The sequence below is a fragment of the Zalophus californianus genome, chromosome 10 (assembly GCF_009762305.2).
Source record: "Zalophus californianus isolate mZalCal1 chromosome 10, mZalCal1.pri.v2, whole genome shotgun sequence".
In the NCBI taxonomy this organism is placed as follows: domain Eukaryota; kingdom Metazoa; phylum Chordata; class Mammalia; order Carnivora; family Otariidae; genus Zalophus; species Zalophus californianus.
In genome coordinates this window covers 103,513,376-103,519,018 of record NC_045604.1, presented here as the reverse complement: position 1 = coordinate 103,519,018, position 5,643 = coordinate 103,513,376, and positions in this window count along the sequence as shown.

Below are 5,643 nucleotides of genomic sequence, written 5' to 3'. Positions count from 1 at the left end.
TGCCTTAAACTTATGCAATGTTATGTCAATTATATTTCCATAAAGTTGGCAAAAACATAAAAAATAAATTCCTATGACCAGTAAAAAAAAAAAAAATCCATTCCAGGGTCACACAAAATGGTTAAGTAGGAAGCTCTGGGGCTCAGTCCCTCCTCCACTGAAGCAAACACTGAGCTGAAAAGAAGGACTGTAATCAACTATTTCAGAACTCTGGAGTCTGATCAAACCCTTGTAACAACCAGAAGAGTGCTTGATGAGGGACAGGCTGCTGTTTCGTAACCAGCATGCACAAAGCAGCTACTCTCGCCCGTTCCTCAGCCCCCACCATGACTGTGGGCACAGCCGCCTGTGTTTCTGGAGAGGGTGGACTGGTGCCCGGGTGGGCAGTGGGGATCTTGTCCCTCAAAAATTTGGGGTTGTGCACTTCGGTTAGTCTGGTGGTTACCTGAGGGGACTACTGTAGACACTTATCTTGGTTTTGCATACACACACACACACACACACACACACACACACACACACACACCCTGCCCTTAGGCTACAGCAGCTTCTCTGGCAGAATCTTTTGAAAGATTTAAGGGAACAGTCTTTTTTGGGGGGGATGGTGTTTGAGAGGGGAAGTCGACATCTTTCTAGGTTACTGGCTGACTGCAGAGATAATGGAAAAGAAATTTAAGTGACCACATGAAATAAGATATACACACCTTATAAAAAGTTTGTAAAAGACACAAAATGGATGGTTCTAGTCCTCAACAAGAAAAAATCAACAGTCTCTAAGAAGTGAGAGAATCAGATATTTTTTTAAAGATTTTATTTATTATTTATTTGACACAGAGAGAGAGACAGCGAGAGGGAACACAAGCAGGGGGAGTGGGAGAGGGAGAAGCAGGCTTCCCACTGAGCAGAGTGCCCGATGTGGGGCTCGATCCCAGGACTCTGGGATCATGACTTGACCCTAAGGAAGATGCTTAATGACTGAGCCACCCAGGCGCCCTGAGAGAATCAGATTTTCTAGAGCTACCCCATAATAACAAATGAATGTCCACTTCTCAACAAAAGATTGCAGAACATGTAAAGGAACAGAAAAGTACAGCTATTCATGGGGGGGAAAAAGAATTTGACAGAAATTATCCCTGAAGAAGTTAAGGCAATGGAATTACTAGTCAAAGATATTAAATAAAATATTTTAAATATACACAATGAGCCAAAGAAAACCTTGGACAAAGAGGGGTACCTGCCTGGCTCAGTTGGTACAGCCTGCAACTCTTGATCTTGGGGTTGTGAGTTCAAGCCTCACAGTGGCTGTAGCAATTACTAAAAAACAATAAATAACTAAACTTAATAATAACAATAATAAATGTAAAGTAGCCTAAAGAAAAAAAAAAGAAAAAAGAAAACCATGAACAAAGAACTAAAGGAAATCAAGAAAACAATGTATGAACAAAATGAGAATATCAATAAAGAGATAGAAATGATCAAAAGGAACCAATAAAAAATTTTGGAGTGAAAGAATTTAATAACTGAAATGAAAAATTCACTAGAGGAGTTTAACAATCAATTTCAGCAGGAAGAAAGGATCAGCAACTTTGAAGATAAGGAAATTGAAACAATCCAGTCTGAGAAACAAAAAGAAAAAAGAATGAAAAAAAAATAGCAAAACCCGAGGGACTTGTAGAACAGCACCAAGAGTAACAACAAACACCTAAGAGTTCTAGAAGGAGAAAAGAAAGGGATGGAAAAATATTTGAAGAAGTAATGGCTGACAGAGTCTCATGTCTGATGAAAGACACAAATATACACATCTGAGAAACTCAACAAACTCCAAACAGGAAAAACTCAAAGAGATCCATACCAAGACAAATTATAGTGAAATTGTCAAATCCAAAGAAAAAGCAGCAAGAGAAAAACAACTTGTCATGTACAAAGAAACCTTCGTTAAATTCACAGCTGGTATTTCATCAGAAACCATGTTGGCCAGAAGGCCGTGGGATGACATATCTAAAGTCTTAAAAAAAAACAAAAACAAAAACAAAAACAAAAAAACCTATCAATCAAGAATTATATATCCAGTAAAACTATACTTCGTGAGTAATAAAGAAACGAAGACATTTCCAGATAAACAAAAGCTGAGGGAGTTCATTAGTAGTAGATCTGCCCTATAAGAAGTGCCAAAGCAGGGACACCTGGCTGGCTCAGTAGATAGAGCATGTGACTCTTGATCTTGAGATCCGGAACTCATGCCCCGTGTTGGGCTTAGAGATTACTTAAAAAAAAAAAAAAAAAGAAAGAAAGAAAGAAAAAAGAAAATACCTTGAGATGAATGAAAACAAAACACAACATGCTACAACTTGGGGGATGCAGTGAAAACAGTACTAAAAGGAACACTTATAGCTGTAAATGTCTATATTTAAAAAAGAAGAAAAACCTCTTATGTATAACCTAACTGTAAATCTTAAAGAACTAGAAAAAGAAGAGCAAACTAAACCCAAAGCTAGCAGAAAGAAGAAAATATTAAAGAAGAGGTAAACAGAGAATAGAAAAACAAGAGAAAATTAACAGAACCAAAGGTTTTTTTAATAACAAGAAAACAGAAAAATATTTAGCTAGATTGAATGAGAGAAAAGGAAAAACTCAAATTACTAAGCTCAGAAATTTCAGTTCACAGTATGATGTTATATGTAGGATGTCCTAAAGAATCCACAAATAAACTATTACAGCTGATAAATGAATTCTGCAATGTTTCAAGATACAAAGTCCACAGGTACAAATCAGTTGTATTTTTTTTAAGATTTTATTTATTTATTTGTCAGAGAGAGAGAGAGAGAGAGCACAAGCAGGGTTAGTGGCAGGCAGAGGGAGAAGCAGGTTTCCTGCTGAGCAGGGAGCCCGAAGTGGGACTAGATCCCAGGATTCTGGGAGCATGACCTGAGCCAAGGCAGACGCTTAATGGACTGAGCCACCCAGTTGTTCCAAATTACTTGTATTTCTATACACTAACCAATGAACAAGTTGAAAAGGAAATGAAGAAAACAAGGGTGCCTGAGTGGCTCAGTCAGTTGAGCATCTGACTTGGGCTCAGGTCATGATCTCAGGATCCTGGGATCAAGCCCTGTGTCGGGTTCCCTGCTCAGTGGGAGTCTGCTGGCCCCTCTCCCTCTGCCCCTCCCCCCACTTGTGCTCTCTCTCTCTCTCTCTCTCAAATGAATAAATAAAATCTTTTTAAAAAAAGGAAATTAAGAAAACAATTCCATTTGCAAGAGCATGAAAAAGAATATAATACTTAGGAATAAGTAAACTTAACTAAGGAGACCAAAGTTTTATATACTGAACGCTTCAGAACACTGCTGAAAGAAATTCAAGACCTAAACGAGTGGAAGGATATCTCACGATCATGATTACAAGAGTCAATATTGTCACAATGACAATACTACCCAAAGTGAAAAACTTCTATTCCTCTGTGCAAGGCACTCTGATGGCTGTAGACTGGAAGGGGGGGCGGGGAGACAAATGCAGAATAGGGGCTTACTCCCTATCTCTTACAGGTGTTTAAAATCTAGTGACTACAGGTTCAATAGAATTCCCTATCAAAATCCAAATGGCATTTTTTTTTTCAGAAACAGAAAAATCCATGCTAAAGTTCACATGGGATGTAAAGGGACCCCAGATAGCCAAAAAAAAAAAAATCTTGAAAAGGAACAATAGAGGGGCGCCTGGGTGGCTCAGCTGGTTAAATGACTGCCTTCGGCTCAGGTCATGATCCTGGAGTCCCAGGATCGAGTCCTGCATAGGACTCCCTGCTCAGCAGGGAGTCTGCTTCTTCCTCTGACCCTCCCCCCTTCTCATGTGTTCTCTCTCTTTCTCATTCTCGCTCTCTCAAATGAATAAAATCTTTAAAAAAAAAAAAAAGAAAAAAAGAAAAGGAACAATAGAGTAGTAGAATGCATAGTTTCCAGTTTCAAAACTTACTACCAAGCTACAATAATGAAAGCAGTGTGGTACTGGCAGAAGGACAGGAATATAGACCAACAGAAGAGAAAGCCCAGGCATAAACGCTCACATAAATGGTCAATTGGTTTTTGAAAAGGGCACCAGGTCCCTTCAATGGGGAAAGGACAGTCTTTTCAACTGGATATCCACATTTGTGGGAATGAAGTTAGATCTTGACTTTTCACCAGACACAAAAAGGAACTCATAATGGACCAGAGCTAAATGCAAGAGTGAAAATTGTGACACTCTTAGAAGGAAACATAGGGGAATATCTTCATGACCTGGGATTTGGCAATTTTAAAAAAATACTTATTTAAGTAATCTTTACACCCAACATGGGGCTCAAACTCATGACCCCAAGATCAAGAGTCACTCGCTCCATCAACTGAGCCAGCCAGGTCCCCTGTGGAATGGTTTCTTAAATTTGATACCAAAGCACTGACAAAGAAAAAATAGGTAGGGCGCCTGGGTAGCTCAGATGGTTGGGTGTCTGCCTTCGGCTGGGGTCATGATCCCAGGGTCCTGGGATCGAGAACTGCATCGGGCTCCCTGCTCAGCGGGGAGCCTGCTTGTCCCTCTGCCTCTCTCTCTGTGTCTCTTATGAGTAAATAAATAAAATCTTAAAAAAAAAGAAAAAAGAAAAAATAGCTAAATGAGACTTTTCAGGATTAAAATTTTGTGTCAAAGTGCATATCATTTTACCACTAAGAGAGTGCAAAGACAACGCCCAGAATGAGAGAAAATACTTGCAAATCGTATATCTGATAAGAGATTAATGTTCAGATTATATAAAGAACTACTACAAATCAAGGACAAAAAGACAAACAATCCAGTTAAAAAATGGAACAAGACACAAAACAAACAAGCAAAGGGAAAGAGAGAGAGAGAGAGAGAGAGAGAGAGATAAACCAAGAAACAGACTCTTAACTACAGAGAACACACTGATGGTTACCAGAGGGGAAGTGGATGGGGGGGATGGGTGAAATAGATCATGGGGAGTAAGGTACCCCGTTGTCATGATGAACACCGGGTGCTGTATGGAAATGTCGAATCACTCTATTGTACACCTGAAACTAATATTATGCTGTATGTTAACTAACTGGAATTAAGATATTAAAAAAATGGACCAAGGACTTGATTTCTCCAAAGATATACTAATGCTCACAACTTCATTAGTCATGAGGGAAATGCAAATCAAAACTACCCCGAGATACCACTTCATAGCCAGGAGGCTGGCTATTATTAGACACATGCATGCAAGCATGCACACACTAGCAGAATGGAAAATACCAAGTGTTAGTGAGGGCGTGGAGAAGCTGGTGCTTGTGCAGTGCTAGTGGGAATGTAAAATGGTGCTGCCCCCATGGAAAAGTTGAGTGGTGGGGCGCCCGGGTGGCTTAGTCAGCTGAGCATCTAACTTTGGTTCAGGTCATGATCTCAGGGTCCTGGGATCGAGCCCAGCATCAGGCTCCCTGCTCAGCAGGAGTCTGCTTATCCCTCTCTCTCCTCAAATAAGTAAATTTAAAAAAAAAATTTGGTGACTCCTCTAAAAGTTCAACATGAAATTACTGTGTAATCCAGCAATTCCACTTCCAGGACTATATCCCAGAGACATGAAAACAGGAGCGCCTGGCTGGCTGATGGTGTGCATCATGC